Source organism: Helianthus annuus, chromosome 15 (genome assembly GCF_002127325.2).
Source record: "Helianthus annuus cultivar XRQ/B chromosome 15, HanXRQr2.0-SUNRISE, whole genome shotgun sequence".
Lineage (NCBI taxonomy): Eukaryota > Viridiplantae > Streptophyta > Magnoliopsida > Asterales > Asteraceae > Helianthus > Helianthus annuus.
The window spans coordinates 62140955-62162899 of NC_035447.2; the positions used below are offsets into that span (position 1 = coordinate 62140955).

Consider the following 21945-nt stretch of genomic DNA (forward strand, 5'->3'; position numbering starts at 1 on the left):
ACTATATTTTTCTTATATTGAAGTTGGTGATCGGTAGTTGCCATCACCCGAGGTTTTTTATGCCGGAGATCATACATTGATCAAGGGCTTTTTCCTCGTATAAATCATTGTGTCTTTGCATCTTTATCACAGAAGTGATCCTTTACTTTCATAATTAACCAAGCATCATACCCCGTTTACATAAAGTTTGGTTATATTATCCTTGTGTGATTTTTGACCAAAACAGTTTGGCGCCCACCGTGGGGCAATTGGTGCTTCATTCATAAGAAAATCTTTTGTTCGAAATCATTTCAAAGAGTTACATGGCTTCATCATTGAAGAACACGTCCACGGCGATGTCTGCAGTCACCTCATCACAGACCACTTTGCCTCCTCCACCGGCAGGATCTCAGAAAAATACTGAGAAGAGATCAACTCCCACTTTCTCTAAACATCTATCTTCTTCTGCTATGAATTCTTCTATTCCCAGTACTAGTGATGTATTTGCTTTAATTTTGCAGATGAAGGATCGTATGCAGCGGCAGGATGAGACTAATGACAGGATCCTCAGGGAAATTGGAGTCCTCAAAAGACAAAAGAAAGCGGCAGAGGATCATTCCCCACTGATGCCCAAATCCTTGAGCTTCGATACTCCAATGATCACTTCCCAGCCATCAGGGATCCCGGACGTGCAAATCATAGGGGAGTCAAGAGGATCACATCTCAAGTCGGCAGCAATGACTCAGACATCAGGCTCACATTTTCAGCCAGTAGGATCCTATCCTCAGTACATGGGATCCTTCATGAATTCAGGAGCCTATCCGGGGGCACAGCAGTTTCAAGGATCCTACCTTGTTCCAGGATCATTCCAGGGCCAAGGATCCTCCTTCGTTCCAGGATCATCCCAGACACCAGGATCCTTCCAGATACCAGGATCCCTAAAAAGTTTGCAAACAGGAAGTCTAGATGTCCATCAAGGGGACTTCATTCCAATGCAGACCATTGCTTCCACTGGTCCCTCCGTTGTTCCAGAATCCCAGCAATATGGGTTCCCTAACTTGAACCCAATGGGAGGTAACACTTTAAATAATTATCCTACCACTAACCATGGATTCATGCAGGATACAGGTACCAATCATGCTATGGCCAGGGAGTTGCAGAAGCTAAAAGAGATTATCTCAAGTGTTCCAGGGGTAGTCAAGCCTATCCCAGAGATTGCAGATGGGAGCCACAAAGTATCTCGCTTTGCACCACCAATTTGTGATGCAGAGGTACCCAAAAGGTTCCATATCCCTACCATGAAGCTGTATGATGGCACAACGGATCCAGAGGAGCATATAGCACAATACAGGGAGAGGATGGAGATCAATCCTATCCCAGAAAAGTTGAAGGAAGCATGCCTATGTAAAGGATTTGGATCTACTCTTACTGGATCAGCTCTTAAGTGGCTGCTAAGTCTTCCCCCCTACTCTATTACTTCATTTGCTAATTTAGTTAATTTATTCAATAACCAATTCTCTTGTAGCAGAAAATTTGAAAAATTAACTAGTGATTTGTACAGGATAACTCAAAATCATAATGAATCATTAAGGGATTATATAACTAAATTTAGTAAAGAATCCTTGGACATTCCCAACTTGGATATGGCTACGGCTGTTGAAGCCTTCAAGATGGGACTGCTTAAGGATTCATTATTCTATGATGATCTTGTTATGACACCATGCAGGAATCTAGATGAAGTAAGAACTCGAGCACTCAGGTTCATCCGGCTAGAGGATGACAAGAGGATCCAGGAGAGACAAGTAGGATCCTCAAAACAGGAGAAGCAAGGATCCTCCTTCAAGAACAACAAATTCAAATCCTACCATAGAAATGAGAACAAGAATGTGCATGCTGTTGACCAAGAAGAGGATGATGAAGAATATCCTCCAATCTCAGAATATTGTTTTTCCGTTGATAATCATGAACTAATCCTTGCAATGCAGAATCTAGGTGAAAAAGCTAGGTGGCCCAGGAAGAATGATAAACCATCCGGGACTAAAGACAAGTCAAAATGGTGTGCATACCATGAGGATTTCGGGCATCTAACTGAAGATTGCATAGCCTTAAGAAAAGAAATTGGATACCTGCTAAGCAAGGGGCATCTAAAAGAATTATTGGGAAGAAAAAAGCAAAGGACTCAGGATCCTGAAAGGATCCCCGAAAAAGCTCCAGCACCTCCGGCAAATGCACAAGTGATCAACTTTATATCCGGAGGATCAGACATCTGTGGTACATCCTTCTCGGCAGCCAAAAGACATGCAAAAGAATCAAAAATGGATAATGGTGAAAGGCCTATTAGAACATCAAGTGTCTCAGAAGGGAAGATGATAACATTTGATGAGGATGATCGCATTAACATTCAGGATCCTCACCATGATAGTTTAGTTATCACTCTCTTTATCTCTAACCATTTTGTCCGCAGGATCCTTATTGATGGAGGGAGCTCAGTGAACATTATCCAGCTTGATGTTCTGAAGAAAATGGGTATCCCAGAATCAGACATCACACCGAGATCCTCCGTGCTTGTAGGATTCAGTGGAGAAACGAAGAAAACTCTGGGGGACATCAAACTCCCAATCTACGTGGAAGGGTTACATAATTATCAGAAATTTTGTGTTATTGACTGTTTATCTTGTTGCAACGTTATCCTTGGCAGGCCTTGGATACATGATATGAAAGCAGTCCCATCCACCTACCATCAATGTGTGAAGCTCCCTAGCCCATGGGGGATAATCAAGATCGACAGTGATCAGCAGGAGGCTAAGGATTGTTATACCTCATCTATGAAGCCAACCTCGAAGCCAAGGGAGCAATAGCAATTACAGTATCCTCCGAGGAATGTCTTGGAGGCAAGGGAACAAGATGTGGATGAAATCCTCTTGGATCCTAGTGATCCTGAATCAAAAATCTATATCGGATCAGGGATCCTTGGCAAGGTGAAAGAAGACATGATATCCTTCCTCAAAAGAAGAAAATCTACCTTTGCTTGGAAACATGAAGATATGACAGGTATATCTAAGGATATTATTACTCACAAACTTGGCATTGACAGGTCTATCAAACCAATCCATCAAAAAAGGAGGAAGTTTGCACCAGAAAGGAATGCCATTATCCAAGAAGAAGTAGAGAGACTACTTCGAGCAGGTATGATCAGAGAGGTAAAGTATCCAAAATGGTTAGCCAATGTGGTTGTTGTCCAAAAGAAAAATGGAAAGTGGAGGGTATGTGTCGATTTCACTGATCTGAATAAGGCATGTCCCAAGGATCCTTTCCCATTACCCCACATTGACTCCATGGTGGATGCAACAGCGGGGCATGAACTGTTGACCTTTATGGATGCATCATCTGGATTCCAACAAATTCAGATGGAACCATCTGACCAAGAGGATACAGCCTTTATGACCCCAACAGGTTTGTATTGTTATATTGCCATGCCTTTCGGATTAAGAAATGCAGGAGCAACATATCAAAGGCTGGTGAATATGATGTTCAAAGATCAAATTGGACAAACTATGGAAGTATACATAGATGATATGGTAGTCAAATCAAAGAAAGCTGAGGATCACCTAAGGGATTTAGAAGAAGCATTTGATATCCTTGATAAATATAACATGAAGCTTAATCCTTCAAAGTGCCACTTTGGTGTTAAGGCAGGTAAATTCCTAGGATATATGGTAACTCAGAGAGGCATTGAAGCAAGCCCGGAACAAATCAAAGCATTAGTAAATATCAAATCTCCTGCCAATGCCAAGGATGTTCAAAGACTGACAGGCAGGATAGCAGCTTTGAACAGGTTCATATCGAAATCCTCAGAAAAATGCAAAGAATTCTACGATATCCTAAGGAAGAATAAGAAGTTTGAATGGACTGAGAAGCATGAGAACGCTTTACAAGCTCTTAAAGAATATATGTCCTCAGCACCAGCATTAGCAAAACCGGAAAAAGGAGATGTGTTATCCTTATACATGGCGGTATCCTCAACCGCTGTAAGTGCTGTCCTTGTCAAGGATCATGAAGGTACACAATATCCTATCTACTATGTAAGTAAAAGTTTACTTGATGCCGAATCCAGGTACTCACACCTCGAAAAACTTATTCTTGCATTAATCATGGCATCCACTAAGTTAAGGCATTATTTTGAAACCCATACTATTGTTGTTAAAACTAATTTTCCAATTAAGAATGTCCTCAGGAAACCGGAGATGTCAGGGAGAATGGCTAAGTGGGCAGTGAAGCTTAGTGGCCATGATATAAGATATGAACCAAGAACAGCCATTAAATCACAAGCCTTAGCCGACTTTGTGGCTGATTTCAGTAGTGATCTACAAAAAGAAGCAGAATTGGAGGTCCAGCAGCTGGATGAAACCAAGGATCCTTGGAGATTACACACTGACGGATCCTCAAATGTCAAGGGCACAGGGCTCGGGATCCTACTAAAATCGCCACAGGGGGACATAATACCCCACTCCATAGCCTGTGAGTTCCAAGCAACTAACAATGAGGCTGAGTATGAAGCCTTGATTGCTGGCTTGCAAATTGCTAAGGATATGGGGGTAAAATATCTTAAAGTATATGTAGACTCATTATTGATCACCAATCACTTTAATGGATCCTATGCTGTTAAAGGTGAAAAACTAACCAAATATTTAGAGATAGTCAAAGAATTGGCACTCTCTTTTGTTTCTTTCAGCTTAACACAGGTACCAAGGGAGGATAACACGGAAGCTGATGCATTGGCCAACTTAGGATCATCCTTAAAAATTCCAGGAGACATAAGTATCCCTATCATCCATATCCTGGCTCCTGCTATTGAAAATCAAGTGGCCATGGAAATAGAAGAGGATACTGCAATAATCCCTAGTGAAGAAGCTCAATCTTATTCAGGATCATGGGTCTCACTAATCATGAAATACTTGCAAAACGGAGAGATTCCAATGGGAGAAAATCCTAGAGCTTTCCGGATCAAGGTATCTCAATTTACAATCTTAAATAATGTGCTATATAAACGATCCCTTGCAGGACCATACTTAAGATGTATTGAGGATCCTGAAATTGAAGAAGTGTTGAGAGACTTCCATGAAGGAGATTGTGGAAACCACACTGGGGGCAGGGCATTATTCTCAAGGATCCTTAGAACAGGATACTACTGGCCAACCATGAAAAGGGATGCTGTAGAATATGCTAGGAAATGTGATCCTTGTCAAAGACACAGCAATATCCTTCATCAACCAGCTGAACTGCTACACCCTATACCATCCTCTTGGCCATTCATGAGATGGGGAATGGATATAGTGGGCAAGCTTCCTAAAGCACCTGGTGGAAAAGTATTTATGCTTGCCATGACTGACTATTTTTCTAAGTGGATAGAAGCTGAAGCCTTCGCCCAAGTCAGAGAAAAGGAAGTCATATCCTTCATCAAAAGAAATATTATAACTAGATTTGGCATTCCCTCTGAAATTGTATGTGATAATGGCTCCCAATTCATTGGAAGCAGAACCACTAACTTTTGTGACAGTTGGGGAATCAAGATGATAACATCAACACCAGTTCATCCACAAGCCAATGGTCAAGCAGAATCATCCAACAGGATCATCATCAACAATCTGAAGAAGAAGCTAGGATCCAAGAAGGGGAAATGGGCAGAGGAGTTACCTTATGTGCTATGGGCTGATAGAACAACTCCCAAGAATGCCACTGGTCAAACACCTTTCTCTTTAGTATTTGGGGCACAAGCAGTGATCCCAACAGAAATGGTGATCCCAACTGCTAGAACAAGTACTCGTGATCCTGAAGAAAATGCTACAATTCTAGCTCAGGATTTGGATACTATTGAAGAAATCAGGGATCTAGCTAGGATAAGGATGGCAAGCTACCAACAAAGAATGGCTGGTGCCTACAACAAAAATGTCAGATTAAGGAAATTCCAAGTCGGAGATATGGTGTTGAGAAAAGCGTTTCAAAATACTATCAATCCTGCTGACGGGAAGTTAGCACCAAAATGGGAAGGTCCCTACTTGATTGAAGCTGAAGCAGGAAAGGGGGCATACAGATTGCTAACTATGGAAGGAAACTTGTTGCCAAGAGCCTGGAATGCTGTTCACTTGAAGAAATATTTCATGTGAACATGATCCTCCATGCACGTGATCCTTACATTGAAGTATCCTTAAAGGATCCCGGTGATATCAGTGATCCTTACTCTGGTAATATGCTTATCCTAGAAACTATTGCATTTTCTTACTTTTTACCTAAGGATAAGGATCATGTATCCTTCATCCTCTACTCACGAAACATTTGAGTTATGATAGTTCAGGTATCTTCAGCATATCGTCAAAGATCTTCGAAAGCACCGCAGATCCTTGGGTCCAACCCCAGTTATCCTTGGGATTATCCCCAGTTTTCGCCAGCAGCGCACGATGATCCTGATATAGTTCACGTCTTTGGGACCAGTACCCACTCCCGGGGCTGACAACCTCATCGTACTGGCTATATTTAGGATCCTACGTATAATGGTAGACGTACCATACATCCGTTCCTAAGGTTTCTAACGTTTTCACGTTAGCTAAGGTTTTGACATTTTCATGTCACTAAGTTTGGATAGTCGCCAGTAAGGGCCATACTCCAGTTTACATACGATCCTTTGGGCTTGTCCCCAGTTATCCTTTGGGCTTGTCCCCAGTGATCCTCCGGGATCATCCTCAGTTATCCTTTGGGCTTGTCCCCAGTTATCCTTTGGGCTTGTCCCCAGTGATCCTCCGGGATCATCCTCAGTTATCCTGTGGGCTTGTCCCCAGTTATCCTTTGGGCTTGTCCCCAGTGATCCTCCGGGATCATCCTCAGTTATCCTTTGGGCATGTCCCCAGCTACTAATTTATCTCTTACATTGGCTTAGTCCCAAGATATGTTCCATTTTTCAGGTTTTCGAAGATTAAACAATTAAGGATCCTTAATCCTTATTATCCATTAAAGTCTTACTTATGGTTATCCCGATTAAAGGTTAGGATCCTAACTTGGATCCTCAGGTATGATCCTTAACTATTTTTTAATTTCATTATTCATTTGAATAACCTTTAGACCTTGACAACTGAACCTATGATCCTTAAAATAAACTACCTTGAAAATTTTCGATTATAGGATATTTGATCCAGGATCATATCCTAAATTTCTTGAACATGGTTTGCTCAACTCTCGTTACTCTAACAAATATGTTTCTAAAACAAACTGGAAAATAAGAAGATAAATAAAGGATGACAATGCAAGATAAGCCAGAAAGATTAAGGTTATATTATTAACAAAAAGGATCTTTAACCCTTTCAAAAAGTTGTCAAAATTGCCAACCCACATTTCTACCAGCAAAACGTGGCCCGTCCACATGGGTTGGCAAAGGGTGTCCATTGTCTATGCGGTCTTAGCATTGTGCAGGAAATTAGAAGCGGCATGATCACAAAGGCTTCATCCCCCAAACAGAGGATCCCTTCACCTTTTGCAATCCTACCTATTGTTCGAAGGATCCAAGATCCTTTACCCTAAAAACTATTGTTCAAAGATTACAGACCAATTGTTCACAAACCATCAACAAAAAAACCACTACCGATCCTAAAAAATTGGGCTCCGGCCTAGTCTCGAAATATCCATCATCGCCCAATCCAGCAGCTCACACCTTTGCTGCTCCATCACCACCAGCTTCTCCACCCTGATCCTTCTCAGCATCACCACCTTCCAGCATAGGGATCTCCTCATCCTCATCCTCCAGCTCCGCCAATCTTGCCTTCCAACCTTCCACGTCCCATGAGCTCTTGTCAAAGGCAGGATCCTGAGCCTCCGCAGCCATTTGTAGTTGTATCTTGTACATAGCAGTCGCGGCAGAGACCTTGGCATCCTGGATGATCTCCTGCTTCTCGCCATCCATGTCAAGTAGCCTTTGAGCAGCCTCATCCTTGGTAGCCCGGAGCTCCTTCTCAAGATCGGCTATCTTGAGATCCTTTAACACGCCCATTTGTTGAAGGTCTATCCTTTGGCTCTCCTGATCCTCGACGTGGCCAAGGTAAGTCTCAATCTCAGCAAGTTTCTGCAAAAGAGAAAAAAGGTAAGGATCAGGTGATCCTCAAAAAGGCAGGATATTAGAGAAGGGTAACCCACAGGGGCAATGATCCCTACCTCATTGACAAAGTCAAGGAACTGTTGGCGGATCAGGGGAAATCCTTGGAGATCCTCGGAAGTCTTCCTCTTCTTTCCCTTACCCCTAATGGATGCTTTAGGGGCTGAAGCGGAGGGACTGGCAGCAGAAGTCTTTCTCCTCGGAGACTTGACGTTGGTGAGATCATCTATCCCAAACTTGGAGGCAGACTTGGCAGATTTGGCAGACTTCCCAACACCTACACAATCAAAACAAGATAAGTTCCCTTACTAATTAAACAATCTAGCATATAACTTACTTTTTAACAAGGATACTTACTTGACATAGTGGCAGATGCGGAGGATACTTCCTGTGAATCTTGGACGGTGACTTGGAAACTTCTGACCTCAGGATTGAGCTTTTTAAAAGCTAAGACTCTTTCTCTTGCAGCAGGGGTTAACTTAAGACAAGCAATGGATATAGCTGCACAAAAAATAAAAGAGACGTTAGTGATCCTCATCGTATGAGACAAGTCTGATAGTGATCCTTCCAGGATCCTCTACCCTACCATGAGTGGCCCATTCCTTGGGCAGATCCTTCCCATCTGGGATGGAATCCCTTCTAACAAAGAAAAAGCGACGCTTCCAGTTTGTGTCATTCTTAGTAACCTTGAAGACAGGGTGATCCTCCCCAGCTTTCCGTTTTAGCAGATATCGGCAAGAACCAAACGTGGTAAGATCATAAAGTGCAGCCAACTCTGCCATCCCCAAATCAATTCCTTTCTGCTTGATGATCCTCTCGAAGGTATACAGGACCCTCCAGATCATCGGCATGGCTTGGATATAGGAGATGCCGGTTAAGGAAAAGAAAGATTGGGTGAAGGATGGAAAAGGATACGAGTACCCTATGGTAAACGGAGTAGCAGGAAAAGCCACCCAGACGTCTGAAACAAAGTCGCTCAAAGCGGTAGGTGTGAAGGATTTGAAAACGGCGTTCGCCGGAAAGCAATGACGAATTCTGTCTACGTGAGCGTCAGTAAAGCAACACCTCTCCGTAGCAGAATCCTTGATGATCCCTTGGCTTTTTAGGGGACTACTCTTCTTGGAATCCTTGTGTGGAGAATTCCGGAGCAACATGCTTGTGACGGAACAGAAACAGAGTAAAAGCAGAAAAAACAGAGCAAAGAGAAGGAAGAAAGGAAAGAGAGAAGAAGAGGATACCTGATCAGTCTTCGGTAGCGATTATAAATGGAAGATATCTCGAATTTAAATGCAGAGTGATCCTAACCCTATCTCCTATTTATAATCATGATTTGCAGGGATTGTCACATCCATGACGTAATGATCGCAACGGCTAGTTCAATATTAACGGCTAGTTATTCGGAGTTGTCCGTTGGAGATAAGATCAAAACAAAATACAACTCGTCAATTTACAATAAACTCCTTATATTTTGGGGGCAATTGTTAGGGCTGGATTTTTATTATAGGTGATCCTTATACGTGATCCTAACCAGTGATCCTTGTTTCTTTGACAGACAGTGATCCTCAGCAGGACTTCAGGATCAGGATCACGGGACATTATAGTGATCCTCATACTAACGGCCACTTCCGCTTAATACAATATTGTTTTGCAGGAACATCTAGCAGGATACGCTCTAGGCATCATGATCAAGGGACGCGTCTACACAATTATGGCAAGAGCTTAATTGAAGATAGACGTTGCACAGGATATGGAAACTCGGCTTGATTTATGGGCGGCTATTTAGGCTAGATTGTATCTCATTTCTAAAGGGGTAATGAGCTGAATATTAGTTTAGCTACCTAAAATAGGTCACCTACACTTGTATAAATACCACTCTCCGTCATTTGGAAGAGGACACACGACATACAACGCAACTCTCACACACTTAGACACTCGAAACAATAGTGATCCTTGTACTCAGCTCATTATCATCCAAAGTTGTAACTATATTTTTCTTATATTGAAGTTGGTGATCGGTAGTTGCCATCACCCGAGGTTTTTTATGCCGGAGATCATACATTGATCAAGGGCTTTTTCCTCGTATAAATCATTGTGTCTTTGCATCTTTATCACAGAAGTGATCCTTTACTTTCATAATTAACCAAGCATCATACCCCGTTTACATAAAGTTTGGTTATATTATCCTTGTGTGATTTTTGACCAAAACATTGATGATGCTTAATATTCTGTTATTCGTTTAATAATCTGTGTTTTTTGGGTTCAGAAAGTAGCAACAGGTCTATTCTTGAGAGGTCTTATTTGAGCATCAATACCATCAGTTACTTAATATTGTTGTTAGTATGTATTATGTGTCCAAATTTGAATGTCGTATAATTATATATTAAAGATCTAAAGCGGGGACACAGCTTCAGGTATGTTATTATCGCTTTCCATTTCTCTGAAGTGTAAATAGGTTATTAGGTTTTCTTCTAATTGGTGAAACTAGAAATGGGTCAACTTAGCTTATGTACTTATCTCAACATAATAAACTTCTCTTATAATTTAAGAGTTGTTTGTTGTTCCCGAAGGGGTCAACTTAGCTTATGTACTTATCTCAACATAATAACCTTCGGTTATAATTTAAGAACTGTTTGTTGTTCCCGAAGGTTATTATGGTTGTGGTAAAGGGAGTTTCTTAGCATGTCATAAACGAGGACGACAAGTGTGATGTTTTTCACTTGCAACCCGTGTTACAGCCAAAACGGTCCAATAGCCAAATCCGAGCCGAATCGTTTTCCTTTTGAGGTTGTTGGTAAATCATATTTCGTTTTTGTATAATGTTATTGTTGTATTCATTCATTCTATTTCCTTTTTTTAAATAGAACCCTAATCTACCGCCACCATAGCATCATCAACGTGGTATTCTCCATTGTTCATCGATCCAGAATTCACCATCAATGGGTATGTATGAACTCTTTTATTTTTTGTTTTTTGATTGTTACAGTTTTGCAGGTGATAAAGGAATTCTTTTTTATTTTGGCGCAATCTCATCTGGGAGGATTTTTTTTGTTTCCTCGATTATACGAGGTATTACAGTTTTGACTATTTTTTGATTTAGATTATCTATTCATATGTATCACATTTTGTAATTCGATGTGGATTCGTACTATGGCGATTTGAAAATTTTTGTTTGGTTTTGGTTTCTATTGTGTAGGGATTTGATTATTCATTTTCAACTGGATTATCTGATTTTTATTTGCAACGATTACTTTCTAGGGTTTCAATTGACAAATCTGAATTTGGTTATCTGATTAGTTAGGGTCTAAATACTCTGTTTAGGGTTTCAATGATTTTTATTCCATTATTGATTCTTTTCTATGGATAATCGCAGATAGTTTTTTGTGCCCGGTGATCCGTGATAAATTCAAGATGAGCAGTGGTGGTGCTATCAGATGGTCATGATGAGTCTACGGGTAGTTGTTTGATTAGGCACCAGATGGGTCGACGGTATTAGGTTCTGGTGACACAGGTATGGTTACAATTCAGCGGTGGGTGATGGTGTTCTATGACGAACAATAAACAACAGTAGGGTGTGGTTCCGGCGAGTCGAACTTGACACGGATGGCTATGAATTCCGATAACGAAACAATAAACAGCAGTGGGTGAGGTTCTTGGAGTGACTTATTTATTAAAAAAAGAGTAAAATGATAGCTTATTAAGGTCTTAATTTCCTGTATTGTACTTCAGCAGCACCGAGAACAGGATTGTGCTTCATGTAGCTCTGTTGTTTCGCAAGTTCTTGATAAAATAAAAGAATTCTCAAATAAAGTTCTCAATAGTTCCTGTGTAGTTATCTATATAATATTGTACTGTTTGTGTAACATTCAACCTTTGTTAGGTTGGGGTCAGAAGGAAAGGATTGACCAATGTAATTGTTATTGATGGAAGCTTACTTGCCCTTTGTTTGTGCACACTACTCTTCACACAGGTTTGCTTTCAAACTAAACATTTTAATCAGATATAAAGTTATTAACCAATATATTAATTATATATAAAATTCAAAACAACTATCAGATTTGGGTTTAATCAAATTTTTAATGATAATGAATTAGTCTAATAAAAAACAACTGATGACTAAGCTATCGGATTTTACTTTCAAGTTAGGCCTGGATAAGTAGCTGAATCGACTTTGGTTTCTGTTATGTGGGCCTGGAAGTCTCATTCCATGGAGGCAGGGGCTGAATCTAAGCTTATATAACTGATGGTTAGTTTTCTTCCATTTCTCATTAAATTATGTTTGGTTTCAATTTGAATTTTCGGTATTTTTTTCATTCGATATTGATGAAATTTATGTTCATAGTAGTAAGCCGTGGATTTAAACAATTACAGGAATAATGTGTGAATGTTCTAAAAAATTTAGTTAACCTGATGTGTAGGGGATCCATATGTATGAACATTGATATGTAGGTGGCCATACGAAAATAGAATTTGGACTTGTGTAGGCCTGTAGGGAATATCCACACGCTTTATGAATATTAATCTAATTTGTCTCCCTGAAACATTTACAACCAATAGTTTTTATGGCATAGACATCCATGTGCAAGATGCTTATTATGTGCTGCTTATTTGATATAGAAACATAGGAGGTTAAAATCACTTAAATGAATCCATCTTAGAGGATAAAAATTTAGTATGCATTCAATATTTGAAAATAGACATTAATGTTTTATCATATCGGGAAGGAAAAAAAAAGTATATTAGGCTATTTTTAGACATTCCCTAAAAATAGTCCAACTCCTAAACATCTATTTAGACCGGCCTAAGGCTTACTACTATGACTACACGTTTCTAAGATGGGCTGATATGCGGTCTAACTATTATTTCGGCTCACAGTGCAACAACACAATACCACACCCACAAGTCACACACAAAATTATTATAAGATCTTCATGGTCAAACTCAACTTATACCTTGAAGTTTTGACCAATAAGATACAATTGGACAAAGTTGACCATCTTAGCTCATTTGACCCTTTGTGCAGATCTTCACGATAAACATATATGATCTCATAAATTTTGTTTGGGAAAATAAACTAAATATTTTGTTTTGAGAAGTTGAGAGTGAGTACCATCGGAAAATACACTAAATATTTTGTTTTAAGAAGTTGAGAGTAAGTGCCATTAATATCTTTCAAGTCCTTTTATTATTTTTGTTACTGTGCATTTTCAGTTTTGAAAGTAACATGTTGATTGTGATTAAAAATATATGGATTAAGTCAAGTAATTTTGATAGGAGATGCTATAGAATGAAGCTGATTTTGATTTTGTTTCATATAGTTCATTCAATTTGAGATCTACGAATCAAATGCAAATTAGAGAGGAAAAAATTAGATCAATTTTACAAATTGATCATTAAATTGACGTGTTGCATAAAAAACTCATGATTTATGTAATATGCAATTTCTTTTATTCATAGACCTATAAAACTATGCATTTTATATGATGGTCTTGATGCTAAAAATAGAACGGGTCATTAATTTCCATTTGTTTTTTTTTTGTAAAATAAAGCATCTCCCAATTTGGGTTGTTTGTCGAACTCTACATTCGTTTCACTAGATCAAAGTGGCAAAATTACTACAAAAAGTCAATATGTGCATATTATTTGGAGCGACAAACTTTTGTAACTCAAATTAAATATAATCTAAAAGTGGTGTTTATTATTATAGAACCGATGATAAACCCGTTTTTCAAAGCATTGTATATTCTAAAAGAAGTGTTTATTATTATAGAATGAAAAAAAATATTATTCACCTGTGTGAGATGAAAGATCTTCTTTTAATCGTTTGAAGTTTATGTTTTTTATTCACCGTTATATATGTTATCGTTGTTCGTTTACATATTTTAATATTTTTGTGTGTGACTTGTGGGTGTGGTATTGTGAAGTTGTGAAACATGGTTGGCATGCTCAGGTACTTGGTGATCCCCCACCCAAATGTAAGAATGTTGTTGAGCCTATCAAGACACTTTGATCTATATATGTTTCAACCTAGAAGACTAATTATTTGGTGTTATTGTAGAGATGAAGAACATGCCCAGACAAGAATATGTAGCTCACTTGAGATGGTAATTTGGTGCTACTGATGTGAAACTTTTTGGTGAACCAAAACAACCCTTTTTTCTGCACCCTTTCTCAATGGACAAAAGGCAGTTTTAGTTCTGTTTACAAGGGGATGATCCATGAGCGATCACTTGCAGCTGCCAAGACTCGCACAACTGTCGCTGTGGTTAACCAACATCTTCAAAGTCCCCGGAAGAGTGGTTGGTAAGTACAAGTTGGATTTTCTTACATATATCAAGTGCAGACCAGTTTTAACGACGATATTCATAATATGTATATTGTTTATTTTAACATTGTTACAGGCTACAGTTAACTATCTAGGGCTGATTGATCATCCAAATTTTATAAAGCTTATTGGTTACTGCACAGACGATGACCACAAACTTCTTGTATACAAGTACATGGAACGAGGCAGCCTAGACAACTATCTTTTCAGAAGTGAGTTCTTACTTGTTAGTGCTATATTTGATCATTATACATCTGATATAACATAATGTTACAGGCCGTTTTTACACTGGACCTCTCGCATGGAACCTACGAATTAAAACACGATTTCAATTCCACCAGCATCTTGATTGATTCGGTATGAATTTAATTCAGAAACATATTACGATACATTTAGCATCGTTACATAAATTATTTATTTTAACTTCACTACCAGAATCACAATGCGAGAATTTCCAATTTTGGGATGGTGAAGGACGGGCCAGTAGATTCTTCTGGACAAGTTATATATACAAAAGGATACACGGATCCTGAATATATTAAACAGGTAAGACTATTATAACTTCAGTCTTCAAGATTCAATAATAATAGTTTAATGATCGGCTACAACGTTGTGAACCAACTGATGTAACAAATGATTTACCTAATGAACTGAAGGTCACTTCACCAAAAGCAGCAACATATACAGTTTCTGTGTGGTGCTTCTGGAACTCTTGACGGGGCAGAGGTGCATTGACAAGAACGGTTCGGTGGCCAACCCGTGCCGTGATGGACTATTGACTTAACGATGGTGTAATGGAAATCGTGCCCTGTTTCCGGTGCCGACGCTATCTTCTTCACAGAGCGTTCTCAGTTCGTTTTCCTAACATATATATTAGAGGTGAAATTCCATCATTTTCTACTCATCTTATTTAAGTGATGTTCTTCCATTGTCTAATTTAATTTGTTATTGTTATTTGATTTAAGGTGGTTTCTCAGAGGTTTTTACGACGGTCATCTTTATATGGTTCAGATAATCATTATTAGAGAACATGAAAGATAAGTGGAATTAAGGGAAAACAGGTGGACATATGTTTCTTAGAATTGCTTCTCGTTTTGTTATTCCTATTTTTTCCAGTATATGTGAGTTGGGTATGAGTAGCTATGCTCTGTTTCACTTTTATCTTCAAAGAATGCACCTCCTGGACTCCAACCCTATATCGATCTTTTATTAATGAAATCCTTCTCACTCCCAAATCAGCCTGCGCATGTACCTTTTTTGACCTCCTAGATTCCCAACTGGCTCTCTGTCTGCAAAGACATTGGAGCCCTAATCTAACAAAATTGGTTTGCCCACTTTCAACGGGTACTCGAGTTTTGCTGGAATCAGAGTGGTAAGTTCGAGTTTCTTAACTTTTCTATTTTCTATATCCAATTATGTTGATAAATTGCAACTAAAAATTAATTTTTTTGATTAAAATAGGAAGCAGCTAGAATCCAATCTTTTTTGAGCTGATGGGAATCTTTTAGGAAGTCGCTTGGAATTTAGAGGTTTGTTTACACTTTCATATATTATTTGTGCTTGTATGTTGGGGTTTTATGATTTATATGCTTGCTATTAATCCTTCTTTTTTATTTCTATAGAAACAAGTGTTGCATGGTGAACATTTTTCTTGAATGGTTAAATTAATATAAATGAATCTGTTATACTATTCACAACGAAGAATTTGGCCACTTGAATGATGAATCCATAACACTTGAATAACAATGAGGTTCGGGTTGAAGGTGATTACGTGCATCTGTTTAGCTATCCGATGAAAAGTTAACGAATGTTTATTTAGTTTGTTCATGTTTCCTAAAACACAAGTTATATGCCACTAAATGAAGTTACATTTTTTTTGTTTATTTTTATTTATTTTATAGAGAAAAGGGCTGCAGCATTGTTGGTATGTAAAAGAAAAGTTGGCTAGGCTTCAAAGTCAAAGGCCCATCTTCTTTAATCACATGAATATATCTTTTAATCATCAAATTGTTTTTTTATTACTTAAGGTTGTTGTAATGGAATTTAAATGTATTGTATGTTATAAGGTAATTGAATTGTTTGTTTTACATTTGTGATTGAATTGGATTGTCACTCAGATTGTTTAGTTTGTTTAATTCAGATTGGTGTGTTGTATAAAACGGGCCACTTTATAATACAAAGTAAGTTTATGGTGTTGTAATAAACTTTTATATAGCAAGTTTGGGTACCTAAATTTTTATTTCGATTATTTGTAGTCTTTATAATTAAAATTAGCATGTTGTTTAAGATTAGATATTTTTAGGAAACCTATAAATAATAAGCTTAAAATTATTATTTAAAGTTATCATTTCAATAATTAATATCTCTTTAATGAATTAATATGTTTTTATTGTTAAACATTACACATTTTATATTAAATTTATAAGAGCTCCTTGAGAGGCTTCATTAGTTGAATGGCATAACCTTGAGAGGCTTCATCAGCTGTAACTATGTCAAAGTTACCAAGTTATAGTTTATACATTTCTTTCTAAATCTTTTTACATTATTCTTTTTTATTTTCTCTTCATATTTATTTTACTTTTAAAATTATTTTCCGTTAGCGCTATATTATCAAATCACATACTAATGCATGAAAAGTGGAAATTTAATGTGCTAAATTTATTGTTGCATGTTGTTGCCAAAATGCAAGTTCTAAGAAAAATAAGACATGAACGAGGGAGATTTTATTGTTTTCCAATATCACTGTAACTACACTTTTCAGCTCACATTGTTTCCTCCTCCCGGATGTGAGCGTAATGTACCCAACCGATGACCAATTTAAGAAGTTGATGAACTGAAGGATTCAATGCGAATGATCAACCGTGTACTGTTGACGAATCTTAGGTGTTCATTAAATCTGCCACCAAACGCTTTGTAATATTCATTTTTAAAAATATATATACAGTTATTTTTAATAAAATTTAAATATGTACGATTTTAACTTATATGTTGCAACATCTTCATTTTTCTAAATTAAATGAACATCATCTTTTTAATTGCATATATCTTTGTTTAATTTAAAGAAACACTTTAAAGGAGGATTCACGTAACCGTCATATTTGTTAGTAACAAATGATGTTGGTTTGGTTTCATAAGGCCTGAAGGTAGACTTTAACCCTCCTTAACTCTATCTAAGTCTGAAGGGTGTAGGGGTCATAGTTGGAACATGATTTTGGACAATTTCCGTTGGTTGTATGTTTCGCAATGACAATCAACAAGAGCCAGGGCCAATCACTGTTTAGAGTTGGTCTGTACTTGAAACAACCAGTTTTCACCTTTTATCCAGAGTAAAAACCAGACAAGGAGTTAAACTTTTGATTTTGGACCACGACGACAAACCTACTAATAAAACGACAAATGTAGTTTATAAAGAAGTATTTAGTGATTTTTGATTTTCATGTACTCATTTATCTATAATTTTTTTATTTCACTATCATTTTTATACGTTTATATTGAAAAGTTCTTTCATTACAAAGTTCATTTCATTGCCAGTAGATGTTATATGTTTGTGTTTAGAGATATACGAACAATACGAATATATAGTGAGTATGGAATGCTCCTACATGTATCTTTATTGTATCTAACTATTTACTCAGTTAGTGTTTGATTTGGCATCATTTTGAAACAATCCGTTACTTACAAACCTAACTTATTACCATATAATTCCATCCTTCTTGCATTGGGAGCCCGTGTTAATACGTTTTACTAGTCCTGGTGTAGAACAAAATTGTCACTACTTGAAGGTAAATCACTCTTTATCAATTGTATGATGCAAGGACATAGAACGAATATAAAACAACTTTGTTTTTGTCAGTATTACATTTTATAACTGTTTAATTTTACAGATATTGTTATCATTCATTAATCTACCTTATTCATCATACAATTTTCATTTATTAATATATATGTATATTTATTTTTTTTAGAAAAATATATTCACAACCCGGGAGTATTCCCGGGTGATAACCTAGTTTAAATATATATATATATATATATATATATATATATATGAATGGGATTAAGAAAAAATGATTTGAAGTGTGAGAACGATTTTTAGCCATAATATCTTTGTGATTTGTGGCTAAGATGATGTGGTGGCATTTTTGTAAATAATGGGAACCTTATAACTCCCAGGAGGGGTAAAATAGGAAGATCCAAATAAGGGTGCACATGCTAATCACATGTCATCCCCCATCATATTTAAACGCCAATAACTTTTTTATACGTGATTATTTTTCTAAAGAAAATTACACCATAAAACTCAGCGTTTTTTTATCTTTCCAACGAGTATACTATTGATATACTTTTCGAAAAAAAATGAACTGGGTTTTTATGGCGTTTTTTTAAGCTGGGTGTTTTATGGCATTTTAACTAGGTATTTTCATGGCGTTTTTCTGAACTAGGTGTTTTTATGGCGTTTTAACTATGTATTTTCATGGCGTTTTCTGAACTTGGTGTTTTTATGGAGTTTTAACTAGGTATTTTCATGGCGTTTTCTGAACTTGGTGTTTTTATGGAGTTTACAACTGAGTATTTTCATGGCGTTTTTTGAATTGAGTGTTTATATGGCGTTTTATTTGAAACCATTATGTGTTTCTGGCAAAAGCATGCGTGAAGACCAGCTCAAAAAAAATAGAAAATAAAGTATATAAAATGATAAGATACCAGATTCATTCCTTTCTTATAATTCCTTGAAAGTCATATTATATATGTAGAATATTAATAAATCTTTCTTACATATTGTTTTTATATTCACAAATTAACACACATTCATGGTCACATAAATTACCTAGAGTTATAACTTGTAACAGAATATATAAGAACAACTAGTCTAAGTACCCGTGTAATACACGGGTGGCTTTACAAAACTAAACACATACAAATTCTAAACGTTTAATCGTTAAACTGTTATTTCGAAACCATAATATTTTAAGATTGTTGACAAAGTGCCAATACTACATCTCCCTAATATTCGTTAGATATTAAGTTTTTCTTAACGAAATCTTCATGATGTTTTCCTGCCTTTTGGCGAATAAGACTTGAACCGGCAGTGTTGACATCTAAAATTACATTAACATATGAAAGTAGAGTCATAAATAACACACGCCAATACAAGTTATCTTCTTAATCTTGTAAACAAAGATATTCGAAAATTAGGAATGACTGATGTAATGATAAATTGGAGGAAAAAATATGAAAGAGGGGAATTGTAGGCACCATTTTATTTGAAAGGATTTCAAAGGAATAGATGAAAAAGGAAACAGGAACTAAGTTAGGAAAAAAAACGGTTTTATATTGGCAATAAGATGGGTAATAAAAGGACAAATGGCAAAACACGGGTTGCTAAACAAAAAACAATTTATACTTTAATGCATAAATACTTTATTATAGGTTCGTTCGAATAGAAACATTAGCTTTAGAACCCGTGTATTACACGGGTAGTCTCAAAGTAATTATATTATTAAACAGTGTTCACATAGACTTTTAAATGAAAACAAAACCTTCCATTACTTAGGTAAATATTAATTACAATGAACTAAAAAAGGAAATACGAAAAAAAATCACAAGTCCAAGATTTTCTTTATAGGCCACGTTTGTATTATCCATTTGTCTTGGATCTTCTTGCTCTATATCATGATTACTCGGACTCGTTTTATTTATAAGTGCATAGAGGACATTAATTGTAGTGGTCAAAATAGGACAACTCACTTCAACATGGAAATTGAATCCCACCATCTGCAAATGACTAAGAATGCCTGTTTTTATTAACTAATGAATTTGTTGAGCAGCCAAAAAGCATAACTTTATTGCATCTTCACTCAAACCTTGAGTCTAACAACTCCAATGAACAGTTTGAACTCCAACAGAACCACTTAACACTCAGTTCCCATCATTGCACGACAAATATCACACATGTTTTGTTTTTGAGTGATTGTTAGTTTGTCCAATGAATATTTGAATTATTTTTTATGAATAAATATTAGAATTATTGGTTTTTATAATTGTCAGTTATTAAGCACATATAAAATTGTTTTTTTAAATAAATATGTAGTCAAAATCATCAAATTTGTTTACCAAAAATGATAAAAACTTGTAGTCAAAAGTCCAAAACCACAGGAACAAAAATCGTAGCCCAAAGTTAATGAAACTATTTAGCCCAAAAAATTAATAGTCTTTGTATTGGGGAGAGAGTTCAAAACATTGCCAAGCCTTTGCGCTTCCTCTTGTGCAAGCATAATTAATTTAATAGCCTTCTTAGTGAAGCGTTCATACTGTCGCGTCTTTTTATCTTTTTGATTTCTAATTAATACATTTATAAAAGTAAACGGGTCAAAACATGCAATTTTTTTTCTTATGTAACGCATGTTTTACAGAAACAAAATTGTATATAAATAAGCTTAGAACCAAATTTACCTGGTATTTCGGAACAAAGAGGTATACACCACACTCCATGGTGGAGAGTGTCTTGATCTTATGGGTAGTCCTGGCCATAAATATGTCACTTGAGACTGGATTTTAAGGGATTATTTAATAACTTTAACAATAGAGCTTATAATCTGACAATTTTCATGAGGCAAACAAAACAACACATAAATATGACAAATCATTTTTAAAAAACAAAAACACTATCAAAAAACCACAATGGTCATTAGGGATGAGCATTTCCTGTACCGAATTATTTTCGGTACCGATTCGATACCCATTTTGACGTTTCGGTTCCGTACCGGTAAAATACTCAAACCGGTTACCGTACCAAACATTTTTGGTACTGTTACCCAGTTTTCCTAATTTCGGTATTGATACCATGCTCATCCCTACTCACGGTAATTGCCACTTATCTAAATCTATACTTAAGTATACTTTAATAATCTTGGGTCTACTTTAGTAAGCTTGGGTCAATTGTTTAATAACAATCAAAATGGCATGTGAGATATGTAATAAAATTTAATAGAAACCATGTTTTTGCCATTTTGACAGCTAACCAAAATATAAGCACAAAACATACAAAAAAAGATATTTACATGCCCACTGAAGAGTTGGTGCCTGCAATTTTGAAAACAAAATAATCAACTATTGATGCATAGTAGTCTTAGATGTTATTTATATATAACAAAGATGGGAAAATGGGCAGGTTAGGCATGTTTGGTAAGGATAAGAAAGAACCACTGTCACATTAAGCTGTAACTTTTTCACACGGATCCTGTGAGTTTGACTTAAAATATCAAACATCAAGTGTTCTGTACTACCTTTTAATAGAAAATGCACAGAACCAACCACTAAAATGAACTGAATAACATCATAAACGCATTAATATTGTAAACATCAAGTGTTATATCCTATCTTTTGTAACCATATTCACTTAGTATCTCAAACAATCCTTAAATTAAGTGTATTAAAAGGTCAACCCGCCAACCCTTTTAACTCATTAATAACCCGCCAACCCTTTTAACTCATTAATAAACCGCCA

The 21945-nt window shown here is 36.8% G+C and overlaps 2 long non-coding RNA genes across 15 annotated transcripts; one reads left to right on the top strand and one right to left on the bottom strand.

Moving 5' to 3' along the window:
- The first annotated feature begins 10328 nt into the window (after positions 1-10328).
- On the top strand, positions 10329-16539 carry LOC110911762. Of its 14 annotated transcripts, none has more exons than XR_004882253.1 (15): positions 10329-10900; positions 10978-11014; positions 11100-11182; positions 11487-11757; positions 11994-12083; positions 12260-12359; positions 14038-14088; positions 14172-14416; positions 14515-14650; positions 14715-14795; positions 14874-14984; positions 15095-15317; positions 15404-15810; positions 15900-15967; positions 16061-16539. It is a non-coding gene; the product is annotated as an uncharacterized LOC110911762 (long non-coding RNA). The 14 variants fall into 14 exon arrangements; XR_002577312.2 differs by having other exon boundaries at positions 11108-11182; XR_002577308.2 differs by having other exon boundaries at positions 10978-11182.
- Positions 16540-19966: 3427 nt separating this feature from the next.
- On the bottom strand, positions 19967-21567 carry LOC110909720. Its single transcript, XR_002575565.1, has 3 exons — positions 21500-21567; positions 20892-20961; positions 19967-20223 (listed from the first exon to the last, which is right to left on the bottom strand). It is a non-coding gene; the product is annotated as an uncharacterized LOC110909720 (long non-coding RNA).
- Between the last annotated feature and the right edge of the window lie 378 nt (positions 21568-21945).